General features: G+C 45.7%; 1 long non-coding RNA gene across 1 annotated transcript in view; it reads left to right on the forward strand.

Annotated features, from left to right (window-relative positions):
- The first annotated feature begins 3,331 nt into the window (after positions 1–3,331).
- The window catches only part of LOC119052490 (uncharacterized), a 31,449-nt gene continuing 15,572 nt past the window's right edge, over positions 3,332–19,208 (forward strand). The window contains exons 1-2 of the long non-coding RNA XR_005083117.2: positions 3,332–3,540; positions 11,811–11,998. This is a non-coding gene — a long non-coding RNA (uncharacterized LOC119052490). The remainder of the gene's footprint in view (positions 3,541–11,810; positions 11,999–19,208) is intronic.

A 19,208-nucleotide genomic window follows, 5' to 3' on the forward strand; every position in this document is an offset into this window, starting at 1 on the left:
TTGAACCTGCACCTTCAGTGTATTGAGACGACTCTCTAACCAACTGAATTACCTGGCCAGGGCTCAAAGCATGTATTCTTGAGCACCGCCTCATATGAAGTACAGTGATGAACACCACGCATTCTCTGGGGGCTTTTGAGCTGCCTCAGCTTTGGAAGACACCATGGCATGGTAGAAAGAGCTTCAGTGCTCAAGGCAGGCAGACCTCTGTCCTAACCCCAGCACTGTCATTGATGCAGTTAAGTGACTTTGGGCAAGTTGTTTAATTTAGGGGAGCTTTGCTCTCCTCATCCTTAAAAGGAAAAATAATATTTGTGAAGGACGGGTGCCTACAACTCAGTACAAGCTTAATAATAATGTTCAATTATTGGGCACTTACTGTGTGTCAGACTAAGAACTTCATTTTCATGGATTATGTCATTTAATTATCAAAGTTAACTCCATGAGATTGGTGCTTTTATTTTACTTTCATTCTATAGATGGTAAATTGCAGCTGAGGGAGATTGTTACTTGACAGATACCAGTATATATTTTTTCCTAATCCTCTCCCAAGGACATGTTTCCGTTGATTTTTAGAGAGAGAGAGAGACAGGGAGAAAGAGACATCAATGTGATAGAGAAACATTGATCAGTTGCCTCTAGTATGTGCCCCAACCGGGGATTAAACCTGCATCCTAGGCACGTGCCCTGACTGGGAATCGAACTGGCAACTTTTGGTGCATGGAAGGACGCTCAGACCATCTGTGCCATGCAACCAGGGTGACAGACACCAGTTTTGGAGTCAGATAAACCTGTGTTGGAAAGGTAACTCTTTTAATGAACTGTTTCTTGACCTTGAAAAAATCCTTTTTTTGTCCCTGAAGCTCTGTGCCCATGCTCGATATATGAATGATCACCTCATCTGGGTGCGGTAGAAATGGAAGGACCTAAGGGAGGTAGTCAGAAATGTCCATTTCTTTCCCATCCCTCTCATAGAACCCTTGCCACATCATCTTCCTCTAAATTCCATAGTGTGCTGTGTCTTTCTTACGACCTGCATTTCCAAGGGCCTCCAGTGTTGGGTTCCAGTCTCTGAAAAAGTGGGGTTATGTCTTCTTTGTCGTTGGATCCCTCACCTCCCCTTTCACAGGAGCTGGCCCCTTGCAGGCATTCACACACGAATATGTGAATGAATGAAATAAATGAATGTGGGAACAAAGAAATAAGGTGACTCCCCCAGCAGGAGGCTCCATGCCTGAGCCTTCATTGGAACTGGCTGCTTTGGCTCAGCACGCGGGCCATGCAGTGGACAGAAACCTGTCTCTCCATTGCCACTGCCGTCCCCTTACAGCAAGGAGAAATGCTAACTGATCCCCTTCTGATAGGAAAGCAGTCATCAAGCCTGAGAGTCCATGTGCCAGAGGAGAAATGAGTCACAGCCATTGCACCGTGTAGGAAGGACGAACTGGGAGGCAAACTGCTAGCATGTTCCAGGGTTTGCCTCTCGGTACTGTGAGCTTTGCAGTCTGGCCAGGAGTGAGCTTTTTACCATAAACATTCAGGGCATGCTGCTTATGTTTTAAAAGTGACGTGTTTTAATTTCCAGCCAAAAATACTATATGTTTGGATTGCAGTTTCTCAAGTTGCTAAAAAATTATTCTGAGGAGATGAAAACCTGCCATGCGGTGGAGGAAGCAGCCTGATGTTTAATGCAAAGCCTAAATCAGTTCTCTGGGAAGCACAGTCTTCTCTCTGGGCCAGACCGTGACAGTGAACTGGTGTCATCTGTGGTCACCTTGGATTCTTGAGGGCATGAAACAATGTCAAGACAATTTGAATTATTTAATTTGTTAGGGGTATATACATATCAGATAAAATAGGGTAGGTTAAGCTGCAAACAACTCTCAATTTCTAATGTCTCATGACAATAAAGGTTACTTTCTTGCTCACCTACAGGTTGCTCAGAGGTTTGCAGGAGGCCCTGCTTCATGTCTCCTCATGAGGGACCTTGTCTACATGGTGGAGCATTGAACGTTGCCAGTCACCTTAGCAGGAGAGAGCTTGGAAGAGCTCACAATGGTGGCCGAACAGTTCAATGCTCTATCCCAGAAGCCACATGTGTCACCTCTCCTGACCTCTCATTGATGAGGACTGGTCACCTGGCTGCATCCAGCCACAAGGAGCCAGGAAAGGCAACTGTATTCTGTGTCTGGAAGGAGAACCCACACATCAGCAGGCAGCACCACCACGTCCCACGTTGGGTATTTAATGCACATGAGACCCTGGCGAGAGAAGAGAGAAATCATAATCCTATCTCCAGGGAAGAGACAGTTTGACTCTTAGATTAAAAAAAAAGAAAATCCATTCTGAGATACATACAAGATTATTTTTCTCTCTCCTTTAACTTCTAAGGAATTGTTTATAAATTTTCTCAGCACTTGAAAAACAACAAAGCCATTAGAGTTGAGATGGATTCTCTAGCGTGTGTGTATGCGTGTGTGTGTGTGTGTATGTGTGTGTGTGGTGTAGCTAATAGACCAGAAGACAGAGGCAGAAAGTGCTTCAGTCTAGTGTGATCAAAGCTTTCCCAAAGCCACCCAAGGACTCTGAGGCGAATGGGAAGCTGGTGAATCTGTAATGTCCAGTCCAATGGTTTGGTCTAGAATAGGCTCATTAAAGACCTGCTAAACGGAGAAGATTCAACAGACCTTGTGGTTGGAAGTTGCTTCCTTTCTTCAAGTAGTTCAGTGATACGTGGGCCTCAAAATGTCTAGGTTGGCCCGCAGGCAGGCAGGCAGGCAGGCTCACATGGGGCACGCCCCCTCTCAGGAAGAACAGTGGCGAGGCCAGGTGGCATCGAGAATAATGCCAATGACAAATGCAACCTCTCCCATCTGCCCACACCCATAATTTAGTGCTGCCGACAGCCCTTTGCAGGAGACTGAGCATCATTATCCCTATTTCTCCCAGGACAGGCCCCGGGCCCAGAGAGATAAAATAATCTGCTAAAGCTTGTCTGGTTACTAAGTGGTAGAGCCAGGATTTAAACCCAGGCATATGGGTGTCAGGTCCAATGCACTTTTCATTGCAGTGTCTGTGGGAGCTAAGAGCTTATCTGTCCCTAGTTCATGGTTACCGACAGAAATATTCATGTCTTCCCCAAATTTGTATGTGGAAGCCTGCACCCCCAAATGTGGTGGCATTAGGAGGTGAGGCCTTTGTGAAATAATTACACTTTGATGAGGCCATCAGAGTGGAGCTTCCTCTTAGAAGAGGAAGAGAGACGAGAGCTCGCTCTCTCTCTCCACCACGTAAGCACGCAGCAAGAAGGTGGCTGCCCGTGAGCCACAAAGGGTTTTCACCAGGAACTGAATATGCCAGCACTTTCGTCTTGGACTTTCTAGCCTCCGGAGCCATGAGAAATAAATGTCTGTTGTTTCAGCAACTCAATCCACAACACAGGCTTGCCTGGGAGACACAGCAGGCTCTGTCCTCGGCCATCACAGTGCAGGGAGCATCGCAATGAGGGGAGTCACGCACAGGTTTTGGCTTCCCAAATATGTAAGTTATGTTTATGCTATATTGTAGTTTGTCCTCTATTAAGTGGGCAGTAGCATTATATGTAAAAAAACAACATGCATACTTTAGTTAAAATTACTTTATTGCTAAAAAAAATGCTAATTTTTGTTTTAACAGCTAGAGCAGACTAAGACGTTCACCTTCTTATTAACAGCCTGAAACTCGGACACACGTACTAGGTGTCAGGAAAACCTCCATTTTTGGGGTTCCATGTTCTTAAGGAGTGGCCTTTATTCACCTTCACTAACCAGTCCCCAGAAGAGGACTGATTTACTTGACGAGCAAGCTTCAGAGAAGGAACTGAGCATGCTCAGCTCAGCCTTCTCTGTATTTTCTCAGATCCACCTTCAGGGAGTTTGCCTTCAAGGTAGTACTAGGTAGTAAGTTTCCCAGGGCAGGCTGTGCCCTGTGTGGGAGGTACAAGGTGGTCAGTCCATTTACTGAACAAGGGAAATGACGCTGAAGTAAAGTGCCGGGAAGTCCACTGTGGCCTCAGGTCTAAAGTCGTGTTCTTCAAATCACCTTCAAAGATAATATTTTGATTTCTGTCTGTGTCCCAAGTCTTACGTCTTGGTTGGTTCCAAACTTACTCATGGAAGGGCAGAACAGAATGGCGTTTGTGGTCATCCAAAAAATCTGACCGGAAAATGATTACTCAGTTGTGGATGGATGAAGGTCAGTGTTGGATTTTTCAGTCCTTCCGCTTTCTAGTGATTTAAAAAGAAAAAAAGCTGACTGATTTCCAGAGCTCTGTGAGAAGGCCTGCGTTTAATTTATGTCTGAATTCCTCATGCCTAATACAGTTCCTGGTCCATGGTAGAACCTTAGTGTTTGTAGACCAAATAAAGCCCACTGCTGGTTCAGGAAGCCAGGCCGGGACAATGGACAGGGAACTTGAGATGGCTTGAGAAGTCCTGACCCTTGGGCTTTGGGGGGTTGGCAAGAGACAAGGACAGCAGCTCTTGCAAAAGCTCTGTGCAGGGAGCCGAGACGACCCGACTCACTGCCAGGCCCTGGTGATGGGCCTTCCTGCCCACGCAGGTTTGACCCTCAGCTCAGGTCTGTTTTGTGTGAGGCTCCTGATCAAACAGGAAGAAAGCTTGGCCGGGGAGCCCTGTTCTAGTCTTGTCTGCAGCAGTGCATATGGGGCCCAAGAGGAGCATTCTGCACCCTGGGCCCTGTTGGGTGGGTCACATGAATCCTGGACTCTGTCTTGGTCAAAGACTCAATTCCTACAGAAATTTGAAAAGTTTATGTATGTCTGTTTTTCTGTAAATGCATCATATTCTGTGCACCTATAAAAGATGTACATGTATAAACATTTTACTTCAGGTTTCATTACTTTGAAATCCAAGCCTGTGGTCTTCCTCTCTGTTAAAGCAGAGGAAGACTTGGTGTTGGGGTTTGTGCTCAGGATCTGGTATTCAATCACCTGGATTCAGTCCCCGCCCACACCCCTGCCCCCACCCCTTATATTTCCCCAGCCAATAGCACTCTGGAGAAATGCAATCCCATCAGGAGGAATTACCTGTCCTTCACTGGTTCGGACCTTTGCCTCTTATTTTAGGTTCCCCAGCCTCTTAATCACCCACACCCTTCAAATTATTTCTGGGTGCCTTCCATGTGATCAAGAACAACTGGAGTCACTTGGAAGTGGTTTCCACCTATTCCTTTCTCCTCTGATGCCCACTGCTAAAGGGGTTGCTGATTAAAGCTTTCTGAGCACAGAAAGGAGTGCCTGACTAAGTGTGTATGTTAGGGTTTTCCAGACAAAGAGAACCAATAGGAAGAATATATAGATTTATGCCCTGGCTGGTGTAGCTCAGTGGATTGAGCACCGGTCTATGGACCAAAGAGCTATCAGTTCGATTCCCAGTCAGGGCACATTCCTGGGTTGCAGGCTAGGTCCCCAGTGGGGGGCATGTGAGAGATAACCATGCATTGATGTTTCTCTCCCTCTCGATCTCCCTCTCTCTAAAAATAAATAAATAAATAATTTTTTAAATGAATATAGTGATTTATTACAAGGAATTGCCCATATTATTAAGGAAACAAGAGCTGCAGCTGGTAAGCTGGAGACCCAGGAGGGCCCGTGGGGTAAATCCAAGGGCAGAAGACCAATGTTCCAGCTCAGACAGTCAGGCAGGTGAAGTTCCCTCTTACTCGGTCGTTTTGGTCTATTCAAGTTCTCAAGCAATTGGGTGGGATTTTGCTCAATGTATCAGTTCAAACACGAATCGAACCCCAAAACACCTTCCCAGGCACATCCAGAATAATGTTTGACCAAATGTCTGGGCTGATCAATTGGCATATAAAATTAACCATTACAACAGGTAGCCAGCATATATCATTTAATTAGTTAGCTGGTTAATTTATTAATGAGTGAAAATGTTATTGCTGCAAGGTCCCTTATCACCATAGGTGGAGGCTCCTGCTGATGTTCCTAAAACGGTCCTGAGCCAGCTTCAGACTGTGCAGAAGCTGCCCTGCTAAGGTGAGGAGGGTATTGTCACCCTCACAGTCCCCTGACACATACCAGTGTGCAGCCAGCTGCATAGTTTGTGAGGATCCCCAAGATGGCTTCTCTGGGCTCCCGTCATCTCACTGAGATCCTCTGTGCCAACCACAGTTTAGCTTCTTCCTGCTGCTCGTCTCTCTGGGACTGAGATCTTCATGGACAAGGGCTGGCCTGGCCCACATCGACGAGCGTGATCCAGAGAAACTGTCCTCCTTAACCTCTCCCACTCAGGGCGTACATTCCCTCCAACTCCTCCAGCCCCCTCCTTGTTAACCCACCCTCCCCCGAGATGCTGTAATGAGCCCCTTCACCATTAGACTGGTGCTAAACCAAGCTTTTCACAGACGCACATGGAACATAGGAATCCAGTGCCAGCAAGGCCTTCAGCAGCCAGATCCCTTTGCCTGATGCTTCTGTCAGCATATGCTTCCATGATGGCCAAGGTGTTTACAAGCTCATTGTCACACATTGTGTGGGCAGAGTGATAGCCCTTATTAAGTGCTTTGTCCTCGTCACCTCTGTAGGTCACTGTCAGTGGATGAGCTGTCTCTGCTCTTCTCCACTGGACCAAGTCCAGGCTGTTCCCAGTGACTGGCTTGGTGACTCTCATTAGAAACTGGTTGTTTGTGTGCCCCACAAGTTCATATGTTTAAACTTACCCCCCCCCCAAAGTGATGGTATTTGGAGGTGAAGCCTTTGGGAGGTAGACAGGTCATGAGAATAGAGCCTCGGGCACAGGATTGGTGGACTTGTAAAAGACAGCCCAGGGGGCTTGCCTGTGCCTTTCATCCTGTGAGGACACACTGAGAAGATGGCTGTCTGTGAGACAGGAAGTGGTCTTTCACCGGACCCCAACTCTGCTAGCACCTTGATCTTGGACTTCCCAGCCTCTAGAACTGCGAGAGAGACATTTCTGTTGTCCATTAGCCACCCGATCTGATATTTTTGTTGTAACGGCCTGCACAGACGAAGGCAGGTGTATTCCTATGGAGGGCACTCTGGGTTGTGGAGAAAAGAGGCAGAATCCTGGCTCCCTCGTGGTTGTTTACCCTCCCCTGTACCTCAAGGCTTGAATCTGCTTTCCACCTTTACCATGTGCTGAGTCTTTTAACCTCTGTTTGCACATGCCCAAGGTAGGGGCTCTTGTTAATACCAAATGCAACATGTCTCATTGCTAATCGCCCTGGCAATAATAGTAATGGTGCCACTATGATAATAATAATAATTACACATATCATTTATAGAGCACTTCCATATGCCAAGTGCCAAGTACTTTACATGGATTATCTCACTTAATCCTCTCAAGAACTCTATGAAGTAAGCAGACACTTTTATTATTTCTGTTTTATAGACACAGATGCTGATGCACAGAGGTGTTAAGGAACGGCTAAGTAGTGATTCAAATCTAGATTGTGCAACTCCAAAGCTGGAACATTTAAATACCTTATTGCATTTTATCTTCCTCTTTTCCATCTCTTGGCTCCAGGCTTGCTCTTTTAGAACCCACAGGCCAAGTCTTCTCACTCCTTCCCGTAACAGCCCTTCAGAGTTTTGCAAACAGCAGTTGCGGCCTCTGCACCATGTACTTTTCCATTCTTTTTTAAAAAATAATTTTAAAAAAGATTTTTATTTATTTATCTTTAGAGGGGAAGGGAAGGCAAAAGGGAGAGAAACATCAATGTATGGTTGCCTCCCATGTGTCCCCTGCTGGGAACTGGTCTGCAACCCAGGCATGTGCCTTGACTAGGAATTGAACTGCAATCCTTTGGCTTGTAGGCTACACCAGCCAGGGCTGTACTTTTCCATTCTTAAGAGCCCCGATGCAGGCCCTTCCCTATTCTTACCATGACATGGCTTCCAACCTCCCCCCATCCAGGTTGCCATCCTCCCCAAGGACTCCAGTTGGTTGTGTCCCCTTTGCAGAGTTCACAAGGGACCATAGGCTCAGGTAACAGATAGGAACAGGGCTCTCACATTTTTTATTTGGGACACTGGGGACCTACATTTAAAATGCTGACTCCTTCCTTAGCTCCATGTCAGTAAAATCCCCAGTGGGAATTTTCTCATTGGCGGTAGCTGCTAAGTTTTTCCTTCCCTGTCTTGTACTTGAGCAGTTTTCTGTATGAACTCAAGAGCTGGACCTGACAATCATGTCTATTAAGAATCTTCAGCAATGACAGTCTCACTAGGGATTAGACTCACAAATCAGAGCCCAGTTTTTCAAGCAACTGGTAGTTTCATACTCGCCTTGGTTGGCAAAGTCATGGGGTTTGTCAATCTCAAAAGGGATCTCTCCTTTTTGCAAAGGAAAGTGATAAGATCTGAAGTCCGAAGACCCGAGTTCTAGTCCCAGGTATGAACCTGTTAAACTAGCTGACTGACTAGCCCGTGGCTTCCCCTCTCACTGGCACAGGCCATCGGTAACAGGTTCAATTTAGCAGTGTCTGGGGATGCGCTGCCCTGCAGCCCAGTGCCTGGGTGCGAATCCTGGCTCTGCCCCTAAGAAGCTGTGTGACCTTAGGCAGTCTCTCTCTGACTCAGTTTTTCCATCCACAGAGTGGGAATACTAGTAGTGCTACCTTGAGTTGCTTTGAGGATCAGCCAAGTTGATGGGTGTAAAGCACCAAGAACACTACCAGCTATGTAGGAAAAACAGTATTAAATCACCACTTACACTTATTGTAAAACAATAACTGTGCAAGATAGAAATACAGTGCGTGAACTGTTATTTACCGGAGTTATTTAGTGTTTGTGTAGTAGGACATGTGACATAGCATACAACCAGAGAACAAGGGTCAAATTCTTCAGGTTATATTTACTAAAACAAAAATGATTTAGAAACATATGTGATTGACCAGGGTCAGTTTTTTGTTTCACCTGCACACACACTCCCCCCCTCAACTACTAAGATTTGCTGGAGTAAAGTGGCTTGCGGCAGGGATGGGGGGTGTTGAGGGGGCAGTACAGAGGACAAAGGGGAAGTGGAACAGAAAGAAGAGGGGAAAAGCAGAAGTATTAAATGGCCTCCAGGTCAAAGGAGCTCTATGCTCTTCTCTTCCCCCCACCTAGGCGCCCAGACCAGCACTGAGTGGTGGGGGTGGTGGCAGCTCCTGACTCCCTTGGGGGAGTCAAGGAAGAGAGAGTTTTTGCCTTGCCTGTGAGCAGAGCTTGGAGGAGACACCTCTTGCAGGATTTCCCTGCATGGTGGGGAGCGGTTGACTGGAGGTGGCTATGCAGAGAGATAAGGAAGAGGACCTGAGAGAGCCTCCCAGAGTTCCCTGTGGTCCAACAGGGCATCATGGGAGACACTGAGAGAGCCAGGGTGTATGCTATGCGCTGATTGGCTTAAGTCTGGTTTAGACTGATCATCCTGGGAGCTGAGGGCAGAGTTGAATCACAGGCTATTTCACAAGGGAAGGTGAGTGGACTAGATGTTGGAATGATACCCATGATGCTCACTTACCTCCACTCTGCACCCTGGGGTAGATTTGGGTGTGATTTAGTGGTTGAGGATACAGGCTTTGCAGTCAGAGAAGTCTGGGTTCGAATCCTGGTTTCACCCGACTTTGACTTCAGGACCCATAATACCAACCTTGTTCAGTGTTGTTAGAAGGAAACACTGTGCCTGACCCAGGGCAAGAGCCTAAAAATGGTAGCTATCAACCTTTTGGTTCCTAGATTGTAACCTACTTGGGGGTGGGGATTGAGTGCATCTTTGAGGCCTGTGAGCTCAGCCAGTGCCCAGCATGGAGCGGGTCTTTAGAAAGTGCACGTTTGATGAATAGGTCAACAGCTGCCACCTGTCTCTTACTCAGGAGGCACCGGAAACAAATAAAACCCTCCTCTCAGGTGATTTGGCTCTCATACTATTTTAGAATAGATCTGTCACGGTTCTCTGTCTAGAAGCTTCCAGAAAAGATAGTTCTGGGCACAGGTACAGTACTATACAGGAAATGGGCATAGTAATAATTACTCATTAGGTTGTTGTGAAGATGTGATGAGCTAGTACATATGAAGGCTTAGAACAGTGCCTGGCTCGTGGTGAGCCAGCAGGAAGGGCCAGCTGTCCATGGCATTACCAAGAGGCAACAGTGGTTAAGGGCACAGAGTTTGGACCCAGGTTGCCTGGGTTTAAATAGCAGGTCTGCCATGAGAATTTGGGCAAATCACTTAATCCTCTTGTACTTCGGTTCTTTAATCCTTAAAATGGGGATAATAATAGGATCTATCTCATAGGACTGAAATTTAAATACGTGAAGATACATAAAGCTATTAAAATGGTGTCTGGCATCTAGAGAATGCTATATATATTTAAACATTTTCACTGTTGAAGTTGTTTTTGTAAGTATAGCAACCTCGAAAGGTTTCTCCCCAGAAATTTAAATGCCTCTGATAACGGGAGCCTGCTGAGCAAGGGGGAGCTCTTATCGGATCAGGTTCCGGGGACCCAGAGGCTGGCTAATCCCCCCACCCCCAAAGCTCTGAGTTGCCTGGGTAAGATAGGAGTTGCTGAGTCCAAATTTGCCACTGATGTCACTGGGATCGTTTCTTTCTCCTATTAGTGTCTAATTGGCCCAGTCATAAAAGAGTTAGTTAAAGCCAAGATTTCTTTCAGCCGACCAGCCTGCGAGGCTGTGGCCGAGTTTCCTCCAGGGAAATCGGCTCTAACACAGGCTGGGAGTGAGCCAAGTCCTAATGCGGAGTCCTTTGAAGGTGCGCCCAGCTTCACCATTTCAAATGCAATATGCTTATTGCCCGTCTGATTTTTATTGGGAAAAAGCACTGGTGTACTTTCCAGGTCCCTGGGGTCTGAATTAAAATAAAGGAAGTACTTTAAAAAATCAAATCCAAATAGCAGGGCTTGGAAGCATGCTGTTAGGCAAGGGTATCACAGACCTTGGAAGCTGCTCGCTTGTCCCAGCCCTGAGACAAAGCCCCGTGGTAATTGCATTTGGAGGTCCCAGAGGCATTGGTAATGGGGGCCAGCTTCTCTCAGAGCCCTGTCTACATGGCCAAGCGATCTATTACAAAAGCTACAGCTTATGGAGTACCTACAAATGCTGAGTCCTGAACCACATTATACAGGCTGGGATGGTGGCCACTGTCTTCATTTTACAGATGAGGAAACTGAAGATCAGATTTTTTTAAAGCAAACAGACAAACAACTTTCCTATGGTTATACCAGTAGTAAGTGGCAGAGGTGAGAGCTAATCCGAGGGATTTTTTTTTTTAATTTCAAAAATCATGTGCTTTCCAGAGGCCAGCATTTTCAAATCGATGACTGAGACCTAGTAGTGAGTCATAGAATCACTTTAGTGGGTTGCAACCAGCATTTTCAAAAGTGGAATAAAAAAGAATGGACAATATGACTGCATTGTACGGGTGAGGATAACTGGTATGTATGATATATGTGTGCATATAGTATGTATTGTGTGTATATATACACATACCTACATATAACTATAACATATATGTTTGTATTTTCTGGATGATGTTGCAAAATGTATTTCCTCTTGTGGGTCACAGACAGAAAATTTGAAAAAGCCACTGTTTCAGGCCCTACTGCTTTTCAGCTATTAAGAGCTAATGTTTAATCCTTAAATGGGGATAATAATAGGATCCCCATTTAAGGGGATAATAATAGGATTGTATTCTGTGTTTAAAATGTTTTATGTATGTGGGCTTCATTAATCATTACAACGATGCTACAAATTACTATCATCCCTGTTTACAGATGAGAAGACTGAAGTTCAGAGAGATGAAACAATTGGCCCCAGGTCACAACTCTGAGAAGCAGCAAAGCCTGAGTTTGAACTTAGACTGTTTGGCTTTAACATCTGTGTGCTCAACCTCTCTGCCACGTCTCTGCTCCAGATGTCTCGAGGCCTCCTGACCACCAGCACCATGTGGTCGAGTCCACAGGTTTGGGAAATCGGGGGCCCCAGGAGCAACCGGCTCCGTTCCTGGTGCCAGGCGCCTCTGTCTCTCACCTCTCTCTTTTCATGAGCAAGTCAGGCTCGCAGACCTCTCTGTTGAATCTGCAGCTTCAAATTTCTCTCATCCTCCTCTATTTTAGATTAATTAACCTCCTAATTATTTAGACATTCATTCACCAACTTGTGTGCAATTCAAATCTATTACACTTCAGGGGACGTGCCTGTATCGTGTGTGCTCTGCTGCAAACCCCACGTGGTCAGGGAAGAAGTGGAGGGGGAGATTTGTAGAATCAATTTTTAAAAATTCCGATGCATTTCGGAGGCATCTGAAGTGTTGATGAGATAGCTGGGGTTCTTGGGTGCTTGACTTTTAAATTCACATTTCTGAAAAGCAAGATACAAAATTGATTATACAGTATGATCTCAACTGTGTTAAAAATGTATATAGAAAGGATGGGAAGGGAGTGAGCAGTGGTTGCCTCTGGGTGGTGGGGTGAGGGGTGACTTTGATTTTCTCCTTTTGTGGTTTTTCTACCCCTCCAAATTCCATGCAATTGGTAAAGAGTGTGGCTTTAAAAATCCACTGTGTAAAACTTAATTTGCAGGTAGAATCTGGGATTGTATGTAATTTTAAGGAACAAGTGCAGTTTGTAAGCAAAGTGCATCGTGCTCGGGGTGCTGATTAGGGAGTGCCGGAGCAGCTCGCTGGTAGGGCCCGAGTCACGTGGCTCATCGCGCGTGACACAATGGCCCTGGCCACGTGACTGCTACCCACTCGTTTCCTGATGCCTCCCTCTGATGCGGGGAGCAGCCAGGCCAGAGCCCAGATCCTGCCTCTGAGAGCTACTCCCACGGGTACGGTGAGGACCAGTTGCTCTAAAGCAAACCAGTGCAGAGTCTGAATTCCTAGTGTAGTTGCCCTGGGCTGATCTCTTGCCCTTTTCCCCTTTGTGCCTCCTGGGGCCACGCATGGTATCTGGCCCAGGAGGGATAGTAGACGGGTAAGGATGAATGTGTGAGGCTCCGTATTTGAGCCTCCGCTTAATGTAGAGGGACAATGTGGGTTTGGTTTGTGTATTTACTTTGAATAATGGGACTGAGTGACCCTGGTCGTAGGAGAGTGGTTTGTTGCAGTGCTTCTCCTGAGCCACCTCTCAGGAGAAGAGGTGCGGATGTCCCTCCCGGCCCAGGGGTGGGGGGCAGGGCAATGGGTAGTTAAGCAAATGAACTTCAGAGTTAGAATGTCTTTAGTTTCTAGTATAAAAATAACAGAAAAAACAATAGTGCTGGCTACCAGAGTGTTGTAAAGATGAAACGAGATAATACATGGGAAGCTTTTAGAACGGTGCCTGGGACATGGGAGGTGCTCAGAAGATGTGGATGATCATGATGAGTGATTTCTTGGGGGTGCACTGCTGTGACTGACAGGGCTGGAGTCATAGGTGCACCCCCGAAGTGGGGGTGGTGGTGACATCCAGGCCATAAGGACTGAGAATGGACGAGATGTGCCTTCCAGAGGGAAACCGGAATGGCGTTACTGGAAGACAGACGAAAGGGTTGTGTCGGTGGGTGGGGTGGGGCGGGGCATGGAGTGCTGATGAAATGCACGAATCCACTGCCTTGGAAGAAGAGGACACAGGATTTTCAACTGGCTGAAGACCAGTCTTTGAGTCCCAGATCTTCCATGTGTTGTATACCTGATTAAATCTCTTCTAATTCCGAGCCTCAACACTTCCTGGTCAGGCTTAACATTCACTGTGTCCATACTCCCTAAAGAACTCACTCTGATTTCTTACCCCAGCATACAAAACCTTCCCCCACCTGGGTCTGGGCTTTCCCGGCCTCACATGTAATCTCTGATCTAGCCAGCAGCACCTACTCTCAGTTCTGCTAACATTTCTTGTACATTTACAACACTGTGACTTTGCATATGCTGGTTTTTCCACTTGAATGTTTTTATTCTTTTTACACCAAAAGTCCCTTCTCTTTCTTCAAGATAACAATGGTTGACACTTACTGAGGACTTGCTATGTGCCACGCTCATTATTAAGTGCTTCACATGCGTTAACATATTTAATATTCACAACAAACCTTGGAGTGGGTTCTGTTATTATCTTTTTTACGGATGGGGAAACTGAGGCCACAGTTATTTAAACAATGTGATCAAGATCACACAACTAGCAAGCCACAGACTCGAGAGTCAAACCCATGCAACCCTGACATTGAATGTCCATTTTGGACACTGTAACACATTGCCTTTCTGGCTTTAAGACATCGATGCAATTTAAGGCCAGTCACAGGAGACCCCGAAGGCCTTTAGCTACCCTCAAGTGGCGATTGCCCTCAGGGAGGAGGTATTGCCAAGGCGACGGGCCTTGTCTCACCCAGTACAGTCATGGAGTTATCACCCTGCTTCGTCCTCACCAGGGCCGATGCCGTTGTCACAGTGTCTCCCGCACTTCCCATTTCCCATCTGTTCATGACACCTTTGGCTGCCCCTGCCCTGGTGCACGAGAAGGCAGCTAGAAGAACTGTGAAATCGCTGGTGGCTTTGTCCTGTGTGGCACAGAAACGTGTTCCATGTGGAAATACAGTTTCTATGAGCCCCCCTCTCTCCTGTCTTGATGGCGGCGTGTAAGAGCAGGGAGGGGGGTCGTGGGCCTTTGACTTGGGCGATGAATCCCAGAAGTGCTTCTTTTTACCCTCTTGAATTATGTTTCTAACGATCTGTCTGTACTCCCATACCTGGTCTCCCTTTCATTGTAAGTGTTCACCGCTCCATCTTCTTTGTCCTGGGGTGGTGCCCGCAGGGAGCCACAGCCTGCATGGAAAGGAAACCTGTGAGATCCCAAAGCTCTGCAGACTCGATGGGGTTGGCGGAGACTGGTGGTCCCCTGTGGCTTTGAGAAAGTGTTAACATTTGTGACCGTCCCCTGAGTTTTTTCCCCTTGTCTTGTTCTCAGACATTTGTTTATTCAAATATCAGAGAATTAATCTATTCCTTCAGTCCCTGAGAACCCACTCCAAACCTGGGGTGGCCACTGTCACAACGGCGAATAAGGCAGATTGCCCCTGCTGGTCTGCAGGCTGCCACCTAGAGGGAGAGGCGACCACAGCACGCAAGTTAGAGAGCCGGATAAAATGAATGCCAATTGGAGGAGCAAGTTGTGTGTATAAAAGCCTCAGAGGGAATGAGCATTATTAAGGATACAATTTTAAAAAGAGCTAGAATCAGAGACACCATGTAGAGAAGGACTTCTGTGAAGTGGCCTTGTAAAGACAAGGAGGATTTCAATAGGAAAACGATGGGAAGAAAACCCTTACCAGAATGATTTTTTAAACAGGAAGAAGAACAATTGCCGGCTCTCTTCTTTATCCTTATTTGCCCGATACGGTGTTTGATGAGGAGACAAAACGAGCGAATGAAGGCACGGCCCCTGCATTTGAGGACAGGAGAAGGGAGAAGAGGACAACTGCGTGCCATACGGGCCGCGTGCGGCTCTATAATCATGGCACAAATGAAATATTTTGGGACCATGGGGAAGGGAGATAATCACATGTCACAAAATAGTTGGCATTTGGCTATATTTCTCTTTTTAGTTTCTGACTAGTTCATGATTTCCTGGAAAATGTCATCTCCTTCTCTCCCCTCACCCCTCGGTCTTCATGCCAACATCTTTTCTGCAAACAGATTGGGAGGCAGTTAGTCTATCTCATACTAACAATGACAGCTACACTGATGTCCTGGCTATTGTCACATACCTATGAGATGCTCCACACCACTGGTATTAGTCACTTGTTGCTGCAAATCAAGTTATCCCAAAATTTAGTGCTTTGAAACAATAAGCACTTACTGTCTCCTTCTTTCTGTGAGTTGGGAATCTGCACATGGCTTTGCTGGGACGACCAACCCTGACCTCTCACAAGCTGCAGTCAAGGTGCTGGCCGAGCTGCTCCGCTTGGGGAAGGACCTGCTTCCACACTCACTTTTAGGGTCATTTGCAGGATTCTGTTCCTTTGGGCTGTTGGCTGGAGGCTGCCTCTGCTCCTTGCCATGTGGACCATTCCCTGGAGCAGCTCACAGCAAGGGAGAGGGGCAGAGAGGGAATACAAGCAAGATGGAAGTCACTGTGCCTTGTAACCTAATCTCGGAAGTGACATTCCATCATTTTGGCTCTATTCTATTTGTCTCTAGGTATAGTGTACACTCAAGGGAAAGAGATTTCATGAGGGCGTGTGTACCAGGAGGCAGAGTCAATGGGCAACATTTTAGAAGTACATGACCACCACCACTCTATGGAAGAGGGGTTCTCTCCTTTTGTGGAAAAGGAATCTCAAACTCAGAGACCTTGCTCTGGCTCATGCACTGACTGGTTTAAATTTGGACTTGAACCAGTCTTTTCTCTAAAGCCTGCCTCTTCCCACTACCTCACACTGCCTCCGGTGGCTGATTTAAGTCTCTGAGCACATCCCACGCCCAGAGTCACCTGTTCGGGTGGCTTGGATGACAGCTACGCAGCCCCACGCCAAGGCTCAGACTGCCAAGTCTGCATAACTTTTCCACTCTCCCTGATCTTGAAAGCATTTTTCCATTCTAGTTTGAGACAGCTGTGAGCTGCAGGAGAGGCCAAGTATCTGTTGCCCCGTGAGCAGCTCCCTTCCCGAAAGCTGTAGCACTAACTGCCTAGGGTCTTGTTGAAAGCATGTGAGGGAGAACACGCACCTTGCAGTAATGTCCTTTTCACAGATGAGTAATCAGGAGCGTCCCCGGGTCATTTGGCACAGATGGAGGTAAGGGAGAGAGTCAGATCGTAAATCCAAATAAATTTACAGCCTCATCATCCATCCCATTATTACATCAGGAAGGCTGTGTTTCCCTTTAGTTCTTGAAGGTATGGGAGAGGATTTGCATGTAGAGAACTCAGTCCTGAAGGGCCAAATCCAGCAGGCAGGTTTCTGATCCAGAGTAACCAATGGGACATTGTTTTGGATGAACTTCAGGATTCTTGCCTTTGCTGACAGGGGCAGTGTTATCCAAATTTCACAAGAAACTCTTATGGCACTTAACACATGCTGCCTTAAATTGTATTTCTTGTTTTCTATTTTCTCCTCTGGTTTGAAACTTCTCAAAGATTACTTCCTTTATATCTGTACATCTCCAAACCTATGTTGCTCATGGTAGTTACCCAATAACTTTCTTTTTAGAAAAATGTGTAACCGTCTCCTAAATGGATTTAAATAGTCCTTGTTACATTAAGTACAGCTTAGTTTTGTTGTTGGTTCTTTTTTTCCCCTGAAGCCTGCAGGGATAGAACCAGATCCCTGAAATCAAAGCTGCTCATGGCTACAGTATATTACTCCATCTATCTGGCCAGGAGGTGGTGTGCATGAATTTGCTGTTTTACACTTGAGGATTTGATAATTACTCAAGAAATGTTTGATGAGACTACAGTGGTGCTGAAGCTGTTCCTGCTTCTTGCCTGACTCCTGGGTCCACCCTGCATGGGACTCTGACCCTCTCTGTGCCATTGTTTTCTATTGCTCAAGGTTGGGAAGAGTAAACCATCTCTTTTTTAGGATGAGGGAAGACAGACAAGTTTCTCAGAAAAACGAAACAAAACAAACAAACAAACAAAGCAGAACATTGGCCCAGGGACCAGACAGCTATGTGAAAGTTGCTTTGTTTCTGACATGTCCCTTTTATGGGGTGGTGGGAAAAAAAACGCTCATTCTCTTCTGCACTTTCTTGCCATGTGTCATTGGTCCAATAAAATACATTCTAAATCTAACTTTGCTTATCTCTCTAAGGAGACTATTATTACTGTTCTGCTTGCCTCACAGGGTTAAGGTGGGGACCTCTAGAAATAATGGGTGTAAACCACCCCATGGTATGATGTTAACAATGACAGTAATGACTGCAATAGTATCCTCAGTTACTATGTGCTATTTCGCATACATTATCTCAGGTCATCTTCATAACAATCCTGTAACACGGATAGTACTAGCCCCAATTTATGGATGAGGAAGCCGAGACCTAGAAAGATTAAATGACTTGCCCAAGGTTATAGAGTCAGGATTCGAACCCAGACAGTTCAGCTCTCAAACCCATGAACTTTTATAATTTACATAATGCTGTCTCATGCTATACAACAATGAATAAATATAAGATTATATCAACCACTCCCATCTTTTATACAAGATACAAGTGTAAGGAGTTGTTATTTTATTTTTCACATTTAGTCACAGAATACATTAAAATCTGTTGTCTTTCACAATATAAAAAAGCATGTACCACTTTCAGCATGGGTGCCAAACCATCCGGTGGGGAAAGGGCAGTTTTTTCAACACACGGTGCTGAGAGCACTGGATGTCCATCCGCAAAAGATTGAAGTTGGGCCTCTACCTTATGCCATATATAAAATTAACTCAGTTAAATGCCAAAATGTAAGAGCCCAAACCATAGAACTTTTTGAAGAAAACACAGGGGAAAACCTTCATAATATTGTATTTGGTGATGACTTTTTGCATATTGTATCAGAAGCACAGCAACAAAAGAAAAATGAGATAAACGTCTGTGAATCAAAGGGCACTATCAAGAGAGTGAAAAGACATCCACAGAATAGAAGGAAATACATACAAATCACATATCTTATAAGGGATTAATATCCAAAATATATAAAGAACTCCTACAATTCAACAACAACAACAACAAAAATCCAATTCAAAAATGGGCAAAGGAGTTGAATAGACATTTCTCCAAAGAAGAGATACAAATGGCCAACAAGCACATGAAAAGATGCTAAACATCATCCCTCATCAGAGAGTTGCAAATCAAAACCAGAATAAGACTTCACTTCACATCCATTAGGATGGCTAGAATAAAAAAGTAGAAAATAACAAATGTTGACAAGGACATGAAGAAGTTAGAAACGGATGCATTGCTGGTGGAAATATAAAATGCGGCAGCTGCTATGGAAAAGAGTTACTCAAAAAGTTAAATATAAAATTATCATATGACCCAGCAGTTGCACTTCTAGGCATCTACCCAAAAGAACTGAAGGCAAGGACGTGAACAGATACCTGCACAGTAATGTTTATAGTGGCATTTTTCTCAATAGCTCAAAGGTGGGAACAGCCTACATGTCCATCAACACATGGTATGTGATTTGGAGCACATCCTGGACTCTGCCTTCTCA

Source organism: Artibeus jamaicensis, unplaced genomic scaffold (assembly GCF_021234435.1).
Source record: "Artibeus jamaicensis isolate MK-2021 breed Jamaican fruit bat unplaced genomic scaffold, CSHL_Jam_final scaffold_847, whole genome shotgun sequence".
Lineage (NCBI taxonomy): Eukaryota > Metazoa > Chordata > Mammalia > Chiroptera > Phyllostomidae > Artibeus > Artibeus jamaicensis.